General features: G+C 51.2%; 1 protein-coding gene across 1 annotated transcript in view; it reads left to right on the top strand.

Moving 5' to 3' along the window:
- Window positions 1-9,830: 9,830 nt before the first annotated feature.
- Window positions 9,831-20,900, top strand: part of LOC105183546 (uncharacterized) — a 31,578-nt gene continuing 20,508 nt past the window's right edge. Inside the window, exon 1 of the mRNA XM_025303253.1 lies at window positions 9,831-10,635. The gene's annotated coding sequence lies outside the window, so the exon portion shown is untranslated. The remainder of the gene's footprint in view (window positions 10,636-20,900) is intronic.

The following is a 20,900-nucleotide window of genomic DNA, read 5'->3' as shown; positions in this document are numbered from 1 at the left end:
AAATCAGGGATTTAAGGTTTCGGAATGATTTATGATCCTAGAAAATGAGTCGCTAACGCGAGTCGATGACGCGACGCGACATCACATCCATCTTTCATCGTCCATTTCTATGGACGGACGTTTGAAACGACTGCGAGCGACTGCGAGAGCTCGCTCGCGACGCCAATGGCGAGAGGACATCGACGCGACTCTTAGGAGCTCCCCAGAGTGGTCCTGCGAGAAAGGATGGACGTCTCTCGCCTACACGTCTAGCAGATCCCGTCGGGTGTCGAGAGCGCATTTGCATCGGATCGGAGTGTCCCTGCCTAGTAACCGCGCGGCGCTGCGACCGCATCGCGTCCTGACGGTCCTTGCACTCTCGCGACTCGCGCGACAGCGCGCCGTTGCGCGAGAAGGCGTCGCGCGCGCGCGTCCGTCGGGACGCCGCGCGGCCGGTGCGAGTGCGAGCGCGAGCGCGTCCAGAAAAATCCAGATATTATCTGCAGAAATGCAGACGCAGTCTAATGCTCCAAGGCGCGCAAAATGCGAGACGCACCGAAGCCGAAACGGCGGTACTTCCTCCCGTTGCGAATTCTAAATCTCGAGTGTGCGATCGATCTTTCTGCTCGACAAAAAGCTGCGGCGGGGGGCCTGCAGCCCGTTTTGCTCAACGATTCACACGTCGCTCGTTCGTCACTCTTGAGAAAATGCTCGGTGCTCGGGCTGGAATTTGTAACTTCGGAAACTCGGCTGTGCGAAATACGCGCACGTACATTGTTGGCCGCGCAGTCCGTGCGTGCGTGCGTGGCTCGGAGTCTATGCGGGGAATTCGCGCGCGACAAAGTAGAACGCTCGACGTGCACGACGCACTTATGCGGCGCAACACAGCGCGGTCATAATTTCTTTAAATAGATCGTGGTTGCACCGGTTTATCCTTCGCGTTAATGGCGCTCGACAACTTGTTTGCGATTTTTAGCGAGTTCCATCGGCAACGAGACAGTTCGCTTAATTATCACGCGAGATAATCGGCCCGCTCTGCACAGTCGCAGCGCGCGGAGAGCTGCTCGCGCCGAATAGACGACGCGACGCGGCTCGCATTTCGAGCTGCATTTCGACGGCTGCAAATTAAGTCGCGGGACGTGCGCGCGCGCGCCCCGACCGATTTTTATTCCTTTCTCGCAGAGCCGATTTTTAGTCGCTAATCGCGGTGCTAGCGAGACAATCCATGGCGGCTCTAAGTAAGTGTACGTCGTGCTGATTCGCGTAAATTATTTTTAGAGAATCGATGACGCGCCGAGGTACCACATAGCGCGCACGTATAAAACGCGATCGGGCCCCGCGTACATTCCAATCCCACGCAAATCTCGCCGTTTCTAAGTCCGCGCGTAAAAGCGCCAAGCGCTCGCGCTCTTAACGCCCCGCTTAACGGTCGCCGGCGACCGCGGGGCGATTCGGGGTTTTGCCTTTTGCGACGCTCTGCCGAAATTGCCGCGGCATCTGAGCGTGTTTTATCTTATCGAAAAATCCGCGAACTTTTGTTGATTCTCTTTCGACACCAACGTTGAATCAGCCGCGGCGCTGAACGATCGCAACGATTTTGACGTTAAGCATCGCAACGTTTCGACGTCGGACGAGACTCCGAGACGGAGAATCGAGTCGCACGCTTCGCCGCGGCGCTCGGCGGAACTTGCGCGCTCGCTGACGAGCGTCGGTTCAATTTTGCGGCACTTACGCAATTTACAACTTCCATATTCCTCGGGCAAAATGACCGATTAGGCTTGCGCAAGACTCTGGATAAATTCGACGTGTGATTTACAGGATTAGGTATTTCAAGGAACACACACACAGAGGCGTTCCTATGACTTAACCCATTGCCGGCGCGCACGTGGGCGTCGAATGGAAATTCGAGGCGCGAGACATTTACATTTGCGCCGGTGTTGTGGGGAGACATAAAAGAATCTTAATGCCGCTGTAGTACCGCTACGTGTCGGTTTAAACAAACGATCGGTCGCGCGATACGTCGGACTTTTTACAAACTCGCGCGACTTACGTTCGCTCTTGCCGCGAAACGATTTTTCGAGCGGCCCCTCTCGCGAAAGGAACTTCGCAGCGTCCGCTGCGATCGAAGAGATAGATCAAGAGAAAGAGAGAGAGAGAAAGGGGGGAGGCAAAAGGGTGTCCGCGCTCTCTCACACTGATAGAAAGATATAATTGAATTGACTATAATCTCACTATATTTTATCGTTCATTTTGGCGTCAACTATATTTTTATAGTTGATGGAACCTGCAAAATATAGTGGAACAAACACATATATAATAGTCAATGATTGTCTTAAATGATTGTTTAGTTACTTTTACCACATATATGATAATTTCTCATTCACGAATATAGTGAGATTTAATATTCATATAGTTACATCTGTCATCACTTAGCAAATATTCCGGTAATATTGACTATAAAAAAGACTCACTTTACCTACCATTTTATATTCGTATCCGTACAATAATTTTAGTTTAACTTACTATAATTCTTAGTAAAAATATTATATGCTTGGTTATATTATGCCTAGATCGTAAGTATTACCGATATTATCGTAACACTTACTATAAATATGATATTTCGGATTATAATTTAGTTGCTATATCATTATACTCGTAATTCCAAATATCATATACTTTTCTCTCAGTGCAGCCGCGTTCCAGCGAGAAAGCCAACGTAGCTCCGTGGCTGAGACGCAAAGCACCCGTGGCGCGCGATACTGCGCCACCAGGTCGCTCTTCCACCGCCACGGCGATCGGTATTACACCCCGCTTCTCTTCTCGCGTATTATCCGCGGGGCCTCCCAGATCGCAAGCGCGGCCGTAACACGTGAAACCATATCGCGCTGCGCTGCATAAGCGCGCGCGCGCGCGCGCCCAGAATGGCTCGTCATTTGTATCCACGGCAAGGATACAGAAACGTAAGTGTCTCGTGTCACGCGAGCGAGAGCGTCGAAAATAGATTACGATATTCGCCTTCTCCCAGCCGCCTTCGCGAGTAACGACATTCAGCTGCCGCGAATTTGCACGCAGAGTCGCCCGGGTCTCGACTGTTCCTCTCTCCGAGGAGAAAACTCAGAAGAAGAGAGACGGGCCGGACGTTCGTTCGAGGACTCTCCCGAACCTCGGTACCTCGGGAAATCGCCCGGTGAGCGCAGAGTCTCGAGGAAAGTGTCGCCGCCTCTACCGAGATTCACCCTCGCGTTTCCCGTCGCTGCGAGCGTCCGCGGCTCCTCTCAAGCGCCGTCAAATCGGACTCGAACGACCGGCTGGAGCGAGGCTCCTCGCCCACGCCTCGCATTCTAAACCGACACGCGGCGCCCGTTCCGTTCGCGCGATCGCGACATAACCCTCTCTCTCTCTCTCTCTCTGTCTGTCCGCGATGCGAATGCAACGAGAGCAGCCCTCTCGTCGCGGACGCGGGATCTCGCGCGAATCTCGCGTCCGCGGTGCTGCGGTTTTCTTGCCGCGGAGACGCGTGACTCGCGTGAGAGGGGAAAAAGTGGCCGAGAGGAGCCGGCCAAGCCGGCCGAACGCGCAGCCGGTGTGTGTATCGGAGCGCGCAACAGGTGTGACTCGTGTACCTGCGGTACTTATTCGAATATAATCTGGCCCGCTCTCCCGCTGGTCGACCGGCCGCCGCCGCCGGCCGGCCAGCAGGTGCGTGTGCGTGCGCGTGTGCGTGGACGTGCGTCGGAGCGCGTTATTGCCGCTCGCAGCGTTATTATTTCGTTACGCGCAGCCGATCACGCGCGGCCTCTGCATAAGCCGCGTGTGAACTTTCGTAGATTTCACCCGGAGATAGCGCGGCGCGAGTTTACGCGCGCGAACCAGGCTCGAGTAGCGGAACGCGCTACGCTCGATACGGAATCGATGCGCGCAGATCAGAATTGGACCGTCGCGCTCTCCCGTGCGCTGTGCCGTGCGAAGTCAGGATCGACTCGATATTGCTTCTTCAGCTCGCCTCGCGACTCTTCACGATACTCTTCGCGTCTGCGCGACTTCGCCTCGCGGCCGGCTACTTTCGCCCACTCGCCGCGCCGGTGCTCGGTGTAACTTCCTGCCGAAATAGTGCTCGCGATGCCGACGGTACGCTAGCGCATTTGAAATCGTTTAATCTGCAGAGACGCGGTGAGAAGTCACGGTTTCTTACGTCGCGGACTCGAGCCGGACTCGCCGGAGTCTCACGTCGTTGCTTATCTATCGCGCTTCGGCTCCAGACGCTCTCGGACCTTTCTAAGCAAGAATTCACTTTCGACCGTGGACATTCCGCCATTTCCATAATTTTCTCCCAAAGTATCCCGAGAGAGGGGGGAGGAAGAGAGAGAGAGAGAGAGGAAATCTGTTACCAACTCCACCGACAAAAGTTACATCCGCAGTAGAGTTGGCAAGTCCAAAAGTTAAAATTACCGGACACTTCTTCTTTGGTAAACAAACCCAAACCGGACTAAACCCGACAGAAATAATAATCATAATGTTTTATAACATTATAACATTAAATACAAAATGTGACGAGAATTTGTTTACAATATTAATCTCTAAATAATTTTCTAAACAAGATTTTATTAAATAAACTATTACTTTTTTAATATATATGGAATGATGAATCGGCCGATCATCTACTGTTACGTCCTGCGGACCCCGCGTTTTCTAGGATTCTTTTGTAAATAGAGCGAATTGATTTTATGTTGCTCGCTATAGTTCAAATGTTATATTCAACGAACATGTTCCGCGACCCTTCGAGCACGATGACGCCACGTACCGATTTCTCTTTTTTTTATCTCCCCCTAGACCAAAGTCCTCTAGTTGTTTATCAGAAAGATCCGCTGAGTCACTTCCCGGACTGACCAGTCGATATCTGATTTTGTTAATCCTCAAGAACTCACAGCTTTTCCACGTCCCTTCGTAAGGTATGTTACCCAATAATTCTCACTAAACCTAACGAAATGATGAAATCCCTCATCGCCATAGATACCCGATCCTTTACAATAATTATCTTAGAGATACTGCAACGCAACTCTTGACCCCCACCTCTAAAAAACATTCGAAGCACAGTCCTATGACCATATCTGGGCATAAAAATTAGATTTCCGAAACATTTCCCTAAAACCCCACTCTCTCAACCGAGCTGACGTTTTGAGAAAAGCCAAATGGCCAAAAGACTTCTCGACGACCGACCCGCAGCCAGAGCAGAAGCTTCTCTTCAGCACCCCTTCAGGGTGTCCTAACAATCTAGCCTACTAGTGGCTTGGACAGATCAGTGTTTCTCCAGTTGTTAATTATTCTGTGCAACGATCTCGTGCACATTTCTGTACCATTGTGAGCGATCCAGCTGAAACCAGCTTCCTATTCTTGGCGCAGAACTTGGGTCATCCGCCCTCACCGACACGCAGCAATTACACTCTTCATTTTCGACAAATAGCATAGAACCAGCAGTAAGTTATTTATACTTTCTTTTGCCTGAGTGACCCCTTTCTTTTCATTTTTCTTCTTTTCTCCTCTCTCCTTTCTTTTCCTTTCCTTTCTCTTCCTTTTCTCGATCCCCCTTGGCATTCCTCCTCAACTGTGAAATCCGGTGTCAGTGGCCCAATCTTTTCGATCACAGTCGGACATAACGAACACGGAATTTTGCTCAGACCGCGATTGTTTATACATATATATATACGTACACATTATAAAATCCTACAAATTTGATTTCATTGTGAACTTCCGCTTAATCATCAATAAAACAAATTATTTGTAATTATAAGCCAATCACGTTTTCCGACTGATTATTCTCAACAAAAAATCTCCCTCCCCTCAACTGTCGCTCACGGTCCTATCCCAGGTAAAAGGATTCAGTTCCTTGACCTAAATAAAGGACCACCGACGTACGTCCGCGCCAGATAAAGGGGTCATTCCGATCCTTGATCTGCACCGCAGACTTGCGAGTACGTCGGAGCTCGTGAAAGCAAGCGTCAAGTTGCGTTCCTCCTCCAGGACATCTACTATAGATGGCTTTTCGTGGCGCTCGATCGTTTGCAAGGCGCTTGAAACGGAGAAACGTTGCTAAAATCTGAACTCTCATTCCATTGATTGGATGTAACTTAACAACCGGACATATGACGTCCGGTTTGACTCAGGACACTGGACAAGACTTCTGAAAACCTGACAGTCCGGGTCAAAACCGGGCAGTTGGCAGCCCTAATAATCCGCAGGCTTCTCTACTCCGCATGTCTCAACAACGAACTCGCGGAGGCTCGTACTTCCACAGTCGCAGTTAGACAACTAGTATAGTCTACGTATTCTCTCGTTTCACAGTGGTAAAGGGTGCGCGTGAAAAATCGCGTCCCGCCCTCGGAGAGAGGCAGGAGGAGGAGGAGAGAGAGAGAGAGAGAGAGAGAGAGAGAGAGAGAGAGAGAGAGAGAGAGAGAGAGAGAGAGAAGCGAAGGGCGAGAGTCTGAGAGTCGTTCGAACGATTTCCTACGGCCCTTTGATCGAAGAAGGAGGAACGCATAACGACGCGGCGTAATGAATAATGACATCTAGTCGGCGAAGGGCGGGGCCAACAGGTCCCACGCCGTCTCCTGCACGGCTTGTGCGTGCAGCCGTGCACGCACAAGCCCCGAGAGACCGCGGACTATCGACTCGTTTCTGCACGCTTAAGCATGCACATACACCCGATTTAAATGATCAGCCAGCCAGCCAGCCAACCAGCCAGCCAGCAGCTTTGTCGAGGCTGTCTCGACGTCTTCGCGCGATTCATGAATATTCGCATTCTCAAGCACGGTGATCCTCGTACATGCACGACGATATGAGGCAGCGTGCCTCCCCCCGCCACGCCGGTTCATCCCGAGGTCCTGGTGGACACGACTCCTGCGCGGCGCGATTTCTCTCCCTCCGAGAGAACGCAGAAACGTCGCGCGGTGGTAGGAACGTACTTTCCGACGGGATCGATTGCGCAAGGCGACGAGGAGAAACGCCAACGCGAGAATACGAGAGCGTGTCGATAATGAAATTGTAAATCCACCTAAGCCGTGCGCTCGCGATCGCATCGCGCCGGCCGTCGAATATGGCGTAAAAGCGTAGCGCGCGAGCCAGCCGGTTTCGTCGTTGACGTCTGCGTCGCAATAGCGCGCGAAATATCGCGGCGAGCGCGCGCCGCGCCGCGCCATTTCCTCGGGCGAAAGTGCGCCTTTCAGAGGGAGCGTCCCATCCGCGGATGCCCGACATCTCTCGCCCGCTCGGCGAGAGAAATGAGATATCGTTGCGTAACACGTAACAGTCTAATAGCGCATCGCGACCGGCGAGAAGAGGAATCGAGCACCGAAGCCGGCCGAAACTCTCGGCGGCGGCGGCGGCGACGAGGTAGACGGCGTTCCTCGAAGTCGCTTCCAGGCTCGCGATTGCCCTGCGCGCGCTCTATCCACGGCTATCACGTGCGTGCGTTCTCTACGTGCGCGCGGAGGATCGCAAATTGCGAGTACGCGAGATCGCCGTCGCTCGGAGCGATTCCTCGTGCCCGATCGGCGCTCGTTTCCGCGTCAACCGCTTTAACCCTTCGGACGGACGAACGCCGCCGCTACGGCGGCAAATAAATGAGAGACGCCAAATGCGAAGTTTAATCCCCTTAGAGGGTTGTTTCATTCTCCCTCATACAGGGAAATTTCATGATTTTGTCTCGTTCAACTTGTTAAATTAGCCGCCGCAAACAACAACTTTTCTCACTTTCATCCAATATATTCGATAAAAAGATATTCAATTGCATTTGTTTGCTGTTTTATTTCTAAAAATATATATAATATTTAAAATATATATAATAAATAATATATATAAAATAATATTCTAAGAATATATATAATAAATAAAAATAAACATATAACAATAAAAAATATATAAATTTGCACGCATATGACAGCAAAATGGCGTAATTTCCTTCGATGGCAGCTTTCGAAGCTTCTAATTCATCATCTTGTTTCATATAGAAAACATGCTCTCCTGCCGGGAAGATCAGATTCGTCCGCAAAGGATTAACGCGCGCGTTCAAATTAATCGCGGCCGCGATGTTTTTTCTCTCATTTTGCCCGCGCAGTTTCGATTTACGAAGGCGATTTACGAGGCCTCCTTAATGTCCCGCGCGCGTGTAGACAAATCCGTGGCCCGCGGTCGTGGCCTTCTTTGGTGCGACCACGTGGGCGCATTTACTTGCAACGGAATTGCAGCCACACTTACTCTATCTAGCGTCGGTGGTCGCCTCGACGTGAACGGAAACGCTAGCCGTGATCGGGCCCCGGCTGGGCCATCTGCTTTACGTAATTGTGCGCACGCGACGGCCGGGCTTGGATGCGGCTAACGCGCTCGGAAGTGCTCGGAAGGCTGCACCACCCGCGCCGCCCGCGGACAGCCGGCAATCAAGAACACGCAGGCGGATTGTCGTTCCCCGGTGAACCGTCCGAGAGACTTGCGCGCCGCGCGAACTCGACGTTAGCATCTCCGTTTCGAAGTCGAACCCTCGCCCGCGGCGCGGAATCTGCGACGTCGCGCGTCGCTTGGAGTCGCCGCTTTCACCGACTACCCTCCTGAAGATACGTGGGTTTCGATCTCTAGTCTGAGATGCAAAGCGCGACCGAGATCTAATTTCTCACGAGACGGATAATTTTTCTCATTATCGACCGTGATATCTCGTGCGTTCTTTGTAATAAATGCGTTTACATCGCGGGACCAAAGAGCGGCGCGAAGAGCAGGTGAGCAGTTCGGCGAGTGGAGTGGGCGCGGCGCACAGTAGGAGTTTTGCAATCAATCATACATTTGACTATATTATCCACGAATCGAAAGTAGGCTGTTTGTGTCTCAGGAAGCCGCGATGTTGTACGCTCGTCGTTGTGCTCGAGCGTATAATTGTAGCTTTGGCGACACGTCGCGCGCACAGAACGATCCGCGAGCGAACGGTGACAACCAGCACGTCGATTAACTCATTATCGAGCAGCTTTGCGAAACGAGTCCGCAGAACCGGACGAATGCAACGGTCGCTAATGGCCCGCAAGGTTGCGCAAAGTGTGTGTGTGTGTGTGCGCGCGCGCATGTGTGCACGCGTGCGCTGCTGTTTGTAATCTCTTAGTACCTCAATTTACATTCAGCGGATCTTCATATACATCGATTTCCACGGGGAGTCATTGCTTAAAAGGGTTTGATCGCCCAGATAAATCGGAAATGAACGTAATGGTAAATTGTTTCCTCCCTCACAAATTGCCTTCGTCCTGCAAAAGATTTTGTGCATACGAACAAAAAGCCCAGATTTTCTCCCAGATTAAGAAGACTAATAATCCCTGTCGTCAACCCTTTGCTGTATAATCACGATTATCGGATTCATTGCACAATTTACGGATCGAACATAAACAAAAGTCTCTTTGTCTCAATTCGCACGGGGCGAAAGGGAATATACTCATACGGCAAGGAATCAAGCCTCAGCTCGAAGTTCGCTTCGATCGTTCACGAAACGTTCCGTGAAGTATCGAGAGTATCATGTCGTTGATACGGCGATAACCTATACACCCAGCCGACCATGAATGGCCGACAGTACGTCCGGTTCGTTGACGATTCCCCGCGGCTAACGAACGTCATGCGCCAAGGTGCAGGATGCAGGATCGGCATAGAGCGTCAATTGTGCTGCGCGCGCGCGCGCGCGTGTTCAGAGGAGAAGGAGAGAAAGAAACACGACTCGAGCGCGATTCGACTCACGCGAGAGCGCCTACCCCCCATCCGAGGTCGAGCGCGTCCGCCCGCGCACTGGACCGAACGAGATGCGGCTCGCCGAGGGAGCCCGAAAGCCGGCGAAAGCGCACGAGCAGTTGGCTCGTACCGCGCTCGCGCGTCGCATCGCGACAGGCCGCGCGCGCTCAACCGTTCTCCCGGTGCTCGCACGCGCATCGAGAGAGCTACCTCTCTCGCTGTCGTCCTCGTCGAATTTCACGCCGTGCGCGCGTCGCGTCGCCGAGATCGTGTCTGCCAGCTGGAAAACACGCGCGGCTGCTCCTCGTCGTGCTCGTGCTTGTGCTCGCGCGAACGTCGCGCATCGTCCTGCCGCGACTGGAATCGCGACGGCGCGCCTTTTCAAAAGCACGCGCCCGACGCGTCGATCGCGCGCCGACTCGCTCGAGATCATCGAGACGCGAATTCGAGCGTGTTTTTAAAAATACGCGCGCTGTGGCGCCGCGGCAGTGAGAAGAAGAGTCGCCACTTTCCGAGGAGCGTCGCCGAGGGGAACGCCGTTCGAGGAGAAGAGCTGGCCGAGCGAGAGAGCGTCACGGCGAGTCAAGCGCCAGGTGTATGCAGTTCGGCGGACGATCGCGATTCGACGTCGAAACATCCGGAAGCGGAGCTGCCGGCCACGAGACGCGGCGCGGCGCGACGTGCAGACGGATCCTCGTTGATCGTGCTCGAAGAGCGTCGGATGGACCGAACGCGGGGGAGCAGCGTGAGCGAAGGCCGGTGCGCGCAGCATCCCTCGGTAAAGCGTCCGGCCGCGTCGCGGCACGTCGTCGACCGTTCCGCGTGTTGAGAACAACGAGACGGAGGAGCGGTCTCCGTCCGCGCACGAGGAACACCTTGAAGAGGCTCGTTATGGATCCCCGGCCGATGGTGAGAGAGAGAGAGAGAGAGAGAGCGAATCTGCCAATGCTCAATGAACCTTCGCCCCTTCTCGCGTTTTTCTCTCGCCGCCGCCGGCTTCTTATATCAGCGCATATTATCAATAGAGCGCGTCTTCCGAGAATCGTCTGCCACATAAGGAAATAGTACTTGGCCGGATTTGCATGCTTAGCGTCGCGAGGCGAGCCGAGGCGAATCGTTGAAGGCACTACTGAGTCATGTGTCTATCGCGAGTCGCGTTCCGCGAAAACTCGTTCGTGTCCGGGACACTGCTGTGTCGCTCTCAAGGCACGGAACGTTCTCAACGCGCTCTACTGCGCCGGTTCGCTTGTTATACACACATCATTCCCGCAGTCGTGTCGTTGGATCGATCGCAGCAACGACTCTCGCGGCGCTGCTGCCGTTGGAAAAGCGATTGTCTAATGTCTCGCCGATGGACGCAACTGCGCGCGAATTAATCATACGTCGGCGCGCGATTTTTCGAGAGCGCGCGTACGCGCAACCGATCGTATCGTACGAGCGCGAGCGAGATGATGAAGACATTTGTCATTATCGCGGGCAAGAATTCGATCGAGCCTGCAGCTCGCTATTATGTCATCAAGACTAATACGCACAATGGACGCGTAAGTATCGGGCGGCGCGTATCTCCGGCTCGTACTCTCATAACCGCGAACGGAATGATAATGGCCGCTCGTAATTTACGATCCCGGGAAAAGATCATTACATGATCTCGACGCGCTGACGCGGTCGCGCTCGTGCTCGCCGTTCGTCGCGCACGCTACGCAAAAACGACTCGGCTCTCGAAAATTGCCTACCGGCGACCTAACGCAACGCGAGCACGTTGATACGTTCGTTAATTATCGCGTCGCGTCGGCCCGCGAGGAGCCGCGGGATCAAGACGTCAAATCAATTGGTGTTCAGGGCCTTTCGCGGACTTGACAAATCGTCTCTCGAGAGTACGTTTCCTTCGGCTGATCTCAAGTCGACTCTCTCTCTCTCTCTCTTTCTTTCTTTCTCTCTCTCTCTCTCTCTCTCTCTCTCTCTCTCTCTCGAACATTGTCTTATTTTCCTCTCAGTAATATTTGCGAAGAATTATAATCTGAGGAGAAGCGGTACCGTGAAGAAATATCAAAGAAGAATGATGTCAGGGAAAGATAACAGAGAGGAGCGATATCAGAAAGGAATATCAGAGAAACCGAGACGGGGAGGGAGGGAGGGAGGGAGGGAGGGAGGGAGAGAGAAATATTCGATCTCAGATATGAGCGATCATTACCGCTCGCGCCATGTAGGGATTATTCTACGTGCATTCACTCCGCGACGACACAGAGAGCAGCTCAACAAAGGAGAACAGTCGTTCGTAGTCGGGTGGAAGGTCAAGATCGGGCTTATTCGCTTCGAAAATGGAAACTCGCGCTCGCGGAACGCCGCAATTAATCGCCGGGGGCCATCGTAACGTGGGACGAGCGACGCGTTCATAACCGCGCAGAAATAACCCGCGCAGGAATTTAACGCGCGAGCCGCTGCAGCCGAGTCGACGATGAGGTGTCTTTGGGTTAAGTACGCGGATAGTGATCTCGAGCGCGGCCATTAGCATAATCTTTTAACATGTCTCGGCGATTCTCCGCAAAGAATCCTCCTCGTCTCGTCGTCCTGAAAGTCCGGATTGTGCAGTCACGTACGTGTTCGCGTTAACGTGCATCGTCACCGTCGTCGTCGTCGTCGTCGTCGTCGTCGTCGTCGTCGCCGTCCTCCTCCTCATCGTCTTCGTCTTCGCGGCGTGCCGACTATTATTTCGACCTTACCGCGCATTCCTCTCCGCGATTACTACCTGGTTTTTGCTTCCTTCTCCTGCGCGAGTCCTTGGAACCGCGGATGAAGTCATTCCGAAGAGGGCAAAAGCAGCGACCGGCGAAATCTCGCGCGCACACGCGTTTTTTTTTTCTCCTGCCTTATTTTATCCTTCTTGCAGCCGATGCGCGATCGCGGTACCGATCTTTAAACGCATACTCGCGCGCGTCTGATAAACGAGCGTCTCAATGCAATTCGGACAGACACGCGCGGACGGACGTTTTTTCTCTTTATTGGACCTCTCTCTCTCTCTCTCTCTCTCTCTCTCTCTCTCTCTCTCTCTCTCTCTCTCTCTCTCTCTCTCTCTCTCTCTCTGTCGAGTAATGCTTAATAACGCACTACACGCGCTTTACGCGCGTGCATAAATCTTCCATAAATTACCGTAAATACATTCTAATTTCCGCGCGTGGGCACACGGTTATTATTGCGTCCTCGTGGCGTGCTTGTCGCGCGGGCTCTCTGTCTCTCGAAAAGCGTGATTCGTTGTCTCCGGGCGCTCGTGTCCGGAGGGACTTGCAACTTGCGCCATACGGGACACGTCCGAGCGCGGGATAATTTATGATGGCTTTCTTAAAACGATGGTCCCGAATGCTCAAGTGTGCGTATAAATGAGAATTGATTATGGCCCAGCGCGCTCGCGCTCGCGCGTAAGCACACCTGAGAGAAGAGGACGACGAGGTTGTTTAAGTCGGAGCGCCGGAGCTCTGATTGCCGGTCCCGATCGTCGGCAGGGGCCGACGATCGCCCCCTGTGTGCGCGACGTTCCCCAAAGATTATATAAATACGAGCGACACGGGCGCTGTGATACAGCGTCGCGGAGATTTACGACGATCGAAATGACAAGTGGACACGCCGGTGTAATGAGGCTTAAAGTGTCGTTTGATGTGGCCTGACTCTCGCGTAATGGCTCGAGCGAAGGCGCACTTGAGAGACGCGCGCGCGCGCGCCGCTCCTACAACGTCCGTGCGTTTTGTAAGAAAGTGCGACGATAATAAAGGTTTCACGCTTGATACTCGGCCGAAGCGGGGGGAATCGGCGCGCGGTATCGAAGATAAATTCGTAAAAGTTTCCTCGAGGGAGAGGGGGGAGGGGAGAGAAGTGAATGTCATAAATGAGTTCATCTGGTTCGTCGCGGTTTAAGAAAGAGATAGAGAGGGGGGAACGTGTGGACTCTCCCGAATCTCTCGTTCGCCTTCCATCGAGAGATTGCGAGAATCTTCACGTCGAGAGCGACCCTCGCGATCAATTAGGCGTGCCGCGGATAAATGCGAGCTAACGAAACGGCTCGGACGATGTAACTGCCTGAGCGGAATAATCTGTAAATCGCGCCATCTTCACGGACGTGCACGATCGAATATTGATCGCTTTGGAAAGTGCAGTGTCTCAAAAGCGACGGAGGAACAGTGCGGGATGATAATTGGCGTTGATAAATCAGACTCAACCCGCGATTACTCGCGCGATCGTGAGCGAACCTGTTAATTTACGAACTTTAACACCGGGAGGAGCGAGTATGAAGCGCGCACTTAATTATGCCGCGAATCATAACGGGCGTCCCAGGAGACATAAAAGTGTCATCGTGTAACGAGCACACACTGTCTTTTCCTTTCTTCCTTCTTTTTTTTCTTTTTCCTTAACCTTCGAACGCTATAAACACACTGTGAACGCGCGTCATCAATCTTTAAATGTTTATCCTGAGTAGCCTTAAGCTATCAAAATAGATAACAGTCACGCGATGATGGTAAATATTTATCACCAACTGTTCACGTCTCTTGGTAATTAATTTAAGATTTGCTTAAAATTATTCAATGTTTAAAGTTATTGGAGTTGGATTAGAGTTCCTATATGTCTACGAAGATTGCCTTCAGTCATGCGATAGTCAATTATAATATTGAAAAATAAGAAATTTAATGTTGTCAGTGTAATCATGTTACCGTTGTATGTGCTTCATTTTCAATGTAACTTAATAGAAGTAGAATATATATCAAAGTCATCGTACAACAAAGCTTTCCGGAACATAATCAGGCTTGCGAATTCTAAGTATCCAAGTTACAAACAAATTAATCTAATCAAGGTTTACGGATAGATTCTGCTCGCTTTTGAAATTTGCAACTGCGCAAAGATCTGTCATTTATTATTGATTTTCGCGACTCAGCTGATATCGACCAGCTGATTTTGATTACATATACTGACAGTAATAATAACAAATTTAGTAGCGGTAACTATAAATTTATCTGTCATTTTACAACGAATTAAATATCAATAACAAATTCTCATGGTTACATTCGAGCTGATTCGAATCTAAGCAACCCTGATTAAGTTTCAGAATATAACATTGAAATACTCGTATTTTACTTTCTCTCTCAGTTCAGATATAAGTCGGCTCAGATATAAAATTATCCTAACATTTTCGCAGTGTATAACTATTCTATTCACGTATTCTCGTCGGAAATCAATGCGTTTTACAACTACACATGCATTACATAATACGACGCTTTGTAAGCGTTCAAATTGGTCACTCACCAATTCGCGTTGATACCCAACGACGTCTAGCCGTCCAAACTCGCTAATGAAGTCCATCCTCCAGCGTACAGCTTCCATAGTATCCAGTCTTTGTAATGTCCACTTGTCGTCCCACATCGATTGTTCCTTATTCACTTCACTCGCTATTGCACTGCACTCGCGACCACGATTATTTTAACGACGCTTGGCGATTTATCGCTACGTACGACAGCAAATCCCAGTACTGCGAGAATACACTCGCGAATCGCGAATCGCGAATCACGTGTAAAAAGTTGCGAACCGACAGTCATTTTAACGGCCTAAGTAATCGCGAATTCTGCGTATAGCATATTTTTGACGCGCTTTGACGACGCTTGATAGTTTAACGCAAAATAACATGATGTATTTTAGTGCTGCAAAAATATATTCGCGAATCGAGAAGCGCATATAAAAAATTGCAAACTGGAAGTCGCGGCGTTTTTGGCGAAAAAGATCGAGAAAGAAAAAATTCGCGGATAATATTGTCTCGTCTAAGAATGAGATATTTGTTTTTTTTAGGACTCTAATCTTCAATAGAAATGACGAATATACGTGTCGAATTCAGCTATAATTCCATAAACGCGAGATAATATTAAAACTCGTTACGTAGAGAAAATTGAGAAAAATAATTATCGCGAAAGTTATTTCGTGCAAAGTAATCGCGAATTTCGCGTATAGTGGCGCAATTCTGATGCGCTTTGTGCGCGCTTTGTGCGCGCTTCGTGCGCGCTTTGTGCGCGCTTTGTGCGCGCTTCGTGCGCGCTTTGTGCGCGCTTTATGTGCGCTTTGCGCATTTTATACTGGTTGAAACAATTACGGGATTACATTGAATGAATAATTCTTTTTAATAATTCTCTGTCTTTAATCGAATATAACAAAAGCTGGATGATATATATAAATAAGATTACTAATTAATAATTTAGCAACGCAAATATCGAATGAAATATCAAATATACTTTTGAAAGAAAATAATGTTCAACAGTTCAATTATTTATTAATTGATAGCATTGTTTAAAGAATTGATCCCTTAATCGTTTCAAATTAGTATACTTTGATAGACGATACAAACATATACATGCAAAAATCTACTAAAGCTAAGTAAATCGCATTGATTTCGATGAGATGTCATAAAAACCCACCACTAAATAATTTTTCATTTATTTTCTGACTCACCGATAGCGGCAGCTCAAGGTCGGCCGCGTTCTGCTTCAAGCCTAAAACAAAAAATTTAGTTTCCTCGATTAAACGCAAGAAGCAAAACTACTTCACGGAAAAATTAGATACGATTTATGATTGTTCAATCTCCACGATTTTAGTCTCGATAATTATATCTCAATTTGCAAAATGCGCGTTTCGCGAGGAATTAGAAAAACAACAACAGTATAAAAGGTCTGTAAATTTACCTTCGAGCCGACCCTGCTTGGCCCGAACCGGATCCTCCGGTGCAGCATCCTCCGAGCATCCATCGTACGACCGCAAACAGATCTGAAGCAAAAAGTAAATTTCCTGCTCAGTTGTCATAGATATCAACGTATAAAACATGCAGACACTCGTGTCTGTGTATCTCAATTTGCAAAATTCGCGTTTCGCGAGGAATTAGAAAAACAACAGTATAAAAGGTCTGTAAATTTACCTTCGAGTCGATCCTGCTTGGCCCGAACCGGATCCTCCGGTGCAGCATCCTCCGAGCATCCATCGTATATACGGCCGCAAACAGATCTGAAGCAAAAAGTAAATGTCCTACTCAGTTGTCGTAGATATCAACGTATAAAAAATGCCAGACACTCGAGTCTGTATATCTCTCTTTGAAATGAATAAAAATAAAAAGCGCTGGTCACCTTTGGGATCCCGCCATTTCTCAAAATAACCTGACCCATGGCGATCGCGTGTGCGAGATAACGAGATGCGTCTCACGCGAGCTCTAATTGACCGGCAAAAAGGGAATCACGCGCGCGACGTCACCCGATCTGTTTACCGCGAAGTCAAGGACTGTTATGATCGCCGGGTCTTTGCCCTACCTACGATCCCTTCCATGATACATTGATAACCTGGAGCGGGCCAATCAGAGAAGACCAATTGGAGAGGACCAATGAGAGATCAATCGACATCGTCGATTACCCGAGACTTCGATCATTTCCAGACGACTTCGAGACGGTCGAATCGAACTTTCGACCGAGCGCACTTTTCTCACCGGTGTATCATTAGTCTTTCTTACACTTTTCCCACATATATATTTGCCGAATAACTTGTATCGTGATGAATCCCCCACCGCTGACGCTATTTATCAAAAATTTGTGTAAAAATCGCAATCGCGCTAGCAATTTTCCGCATTTGTATTCGACGGAAGAAGACACGCGCTACGATCAATGGACGTTCCCGCCGAAGAATGCAGTCATTCGTGGACGCGGACTACTCTAATCGCCGTAGAACGACGCTCGGTCGGTCGCGACAGCCTGATTTGCAACGGCGCCACTTCACTGGCGCTATTCTTCCCGGGAATCAGCAGAAAGAAGCGCGACTTCTATTTCCCGTTGCGGGACGTCGTCCCTTCCCGACTGGCTTCTTGCGACGCTTGAGATTCCCCGACGATCTCGGACGACTCTGCGTCGCGCATGACGAGACTACAGGCGAGAGATCGGTGAATAAGATTTTTTTTACCGTCCGTGACCGCTCTCGCGGGGTCTTCGGCACTTTCTAATATCTCTGGAATATCGAATCGGCGTTGTTGCCCGTCGAGATGCACGACATCGATCGCGCTCATTTGTCGATCAGAATTAAATCCACGGGAAACTCTCTGTCCTCCAGGACGAACGCTTCCTTCCTGCGGATACATCGAAACGGCCGCAAAGCCCCGACGAGAGCGCACCTCCTGGAGCTCCACGTCGCGATGGAAGCGATGAATGAGAGAGAAGAACCCCGGCGGTCGCGCGCGTGGCTTCCCGGGAACAACCGGGCGCAACCGGTACCGCGAGAACACGAGCGGCGGATCCCCGCGACCGGTCGACGATCCGCCGCAAAAAGGCGGAGGCGGTCAAACGCGGCGGAGCAGCTGACGAGAGAGAGAGAGAGAGAGAGACGCATCTTGCGATTGACAATGACGATCACGTGTGCGCCGCGGCGGCGCTTCGGCAACGCGGGGGTAGTTGTGCACGAGCGCGTAAGCGCGCACGTCGCGCATAGTCTTGTCGCTCCGGACGGATCTCTCGTAGACGTCGGCGCGAGAGCCAGGAAGAGAGAGAGAGAGAGAGAGAGAGAGAGAGAGAGAGAGAGAGAGAGAGAGAGAGGTATGAATGGGAGCTTCATTCACGTGGCCGCTCTCTGCGACGCGACCGCTCGCGCGCGGCGCATCTCGTACCTTTCCGCCTGTCTCTGTCCCATCGTTCTGTCCTACGCGCTCAGGCATCTTCCACGAGAACAATGGAGCTGGCGAGCCATTTGATAAAGGGCTCGGTCGCGTGTACACGAGAGCGAGAACGATTGGCCTGCGATTTATAGCGAGTACGCGATGCCGAAGATGTACGTGCGGCGAGTCGCGAGATACGGCATAAATACACTCGCGATCGCTCGGTCCCGATATCGGAGAGTATCGGAGTATCTCGATCCGTCCATCCGTCCGGCCGAATGCCTCGCCGGCTTCGCCGCTCGCGAAGAAGGCGCGTCTTTATAAGGAGTAAGGGTCCGGGGCTTATGCCCCGGCACCCCGGTAACGCTGCCGGGTATTCATATCGGCCGGTTCTCTCTGCGAGCGGTTTATCTCGACCGGCCGAGAGACCGACTAAAGTGCCGGATCGGTTTGTGATGAATAGCCAGCGCGCGACGGACCCAGCCACGTGGGTGGAATTACGGGCGATTTGCCGCGCGCGATCTACATTTTACGATCCGCTCTTTTTCTCTCTCTCTCTCTCTCTCTCTCTCTTCTCTCGCCCTGCTAGTCCACTCGGCTAGAGTAGAGTTACGCTCGGCGATCGGATTCCGAAACGAATCTCTCCCCGTTTATACGAGAGCCGAGTAGAATCGAGAGGTCGTTCGAGACCGGCTGGAGATCGTCGAGACGCGCGCCGATCATAAATAAGCTCGAGCGATAAATATTCGCGAGCGTCACACGCCGCAGATAGGGGGAGCTTTATTTCGTCCCTTCATTTCACAACCGCTTGGCTTATCCGCGAAGATTTGTCGGGCCGGCCGGCCGGGCGGGCGACTTATTTCGCGGCAACACGTGCCGCCACGTGTGGAACATTTTGGGCGCGTATTTGCGCGCGGTTAAGAAATCGCAATCGAGATGAATGAATTACGGCTGGTTCCGTCGAGTTTAACATGAAGAGGAGAAAGTCGCGGACCTCCGATGCGCGGATTATTATGCGACGTTCCCCTCGCGATGCTCGCTCGTCCGTCGCGGTCGCGTCTGTTTCCACTTCCGCCACTCCGCCGCGCCGGCCACCATCGAGACGGCAACCGCTGACGGCAGCCGTTAACGGAGCAGTCGTCGTCAAACACCGAGCGCTCCTCGAGCGCTTTGTTGAATTATCAAATCGTCCGGGGTCCTGAGGCATTCGAGACGCGCTCAATGCCTGATGAATGAACGCGAGAAAGAAACGGTAGGCCGGCGAGGCAGGACGAGAAGTGGCTCCCCCTCAATGGGACCAGTTCATCCAGTGTCTTACGAAGGCGGGTCTCGTATCGGCTTGGGTAATTCATTTTAGCACTCTGATCCGTATATGGACTAGCAACAGGCTCGACCACTCGTATCAATTCGTTCTTCTCCACCACGTCTGAGTGCAATTCCGCCACTAGCGCTCTGTAATCTGTCGAGAACGGCAAATGTCGAAAATGTCGAGCCGTTCCTTTGCAAACGGAGCAGCGCGACGGAATAATTAGAATGGCGCTGCTTGGACGTGGCGTGAGAAGAATAATACACCGAGTAAAGGTGTATCTACGCAAAAAGCCAATCAACATTTCACAAACCAAATCAAGAGTGTTCCTCTGAACACTCGGAACGTTCCGTAGCCCGAAATTTTGTTAGCGTCCTCCCGGCGGAATATCGAAGGAGCGCGAGATGGTCTCTCTCTTTGGAAACGCAACGACATTTTGTTGCGTCTACGTGGTCGGGACAGCTCGAAGGCTTCCGAAAATAAAGCTAAAACAGGTGTGGTGGAACAACGTGGAAATAGAATAGAAGGCAAGTTCGCGGATTGGCGTGAGACAACGCCCGGTTTCGTCACGTCCCGATAGTTTCATGGAAAACGCTTTGAGCCAAGTAGAGGAGAGGGAGGGAGAGAGAGAGAGAGAGAGAGAGAGAGAGAGAGAGAGAGAGAGAGAGAAAGAGAGCGAGAAAGGGGGGGAGGGGGAGAAAAAGCCCGAACGCTCTTGACATGTGATTTTCGCGGACAGAGATCGATGTACAAGGATCGCGTATCCGACGCCTTACGTAGATCCCGAAAACTGATACCTCTAATCGAAACGACGGCATGGACGAATATGAGTTTTACACTTTGCGAAAATAGCGCGACACGTACCCGGCGAGCGCGTATCATTGGCCTGTGTTGTTACGATAGCGCGACACATACGTGCGTACCTGCGGTCCGAAAAATCGAACGACGGTGTAGTGACGTGCGCGGGCACGTGGGCGAACACGTTACGTCGACTCATTAGTCATCGCGGGGAAAAAATCCGTTGGTCGCCGTCGGATCGAGAATCGGGAGAGGCCGCGCGTCTTTCCCAATGTCTCTCGATGAAGCCCGAGAAAGAGAGAGAGAGAGAGAGAGAGAGAGAGAGAGAAAACAGCCGTCTTGCTTTGCGGTTACATAAAGGCATCCTTTCGCAAATGAACGATAATTTTGGCAGAAAACAGCGGACAATTAAGCGGCGAGTCT

This window comes from Harpegnathos saltator, unplaced genomic scaffold, assembly GCF_003227715.2.
Source record: "Harpegnathos saltator strain DR-91 unplaced genomic scaffold, Hsal_v8.6 scaffold539, whole genome shotgun sequence".
NCBI classification, from domain to species: domain Eukaryota; kingdom Metazoa; phylum Arthropoda; class Insecta; order Hymenoptera; family Formicidae; genus Harpegnathos; species Harpegnathos saltator.
Note: the sequence above shows the minus strand (reverse complement) of the source record. Positions and strands in the feature narration are given on the sequence as shown.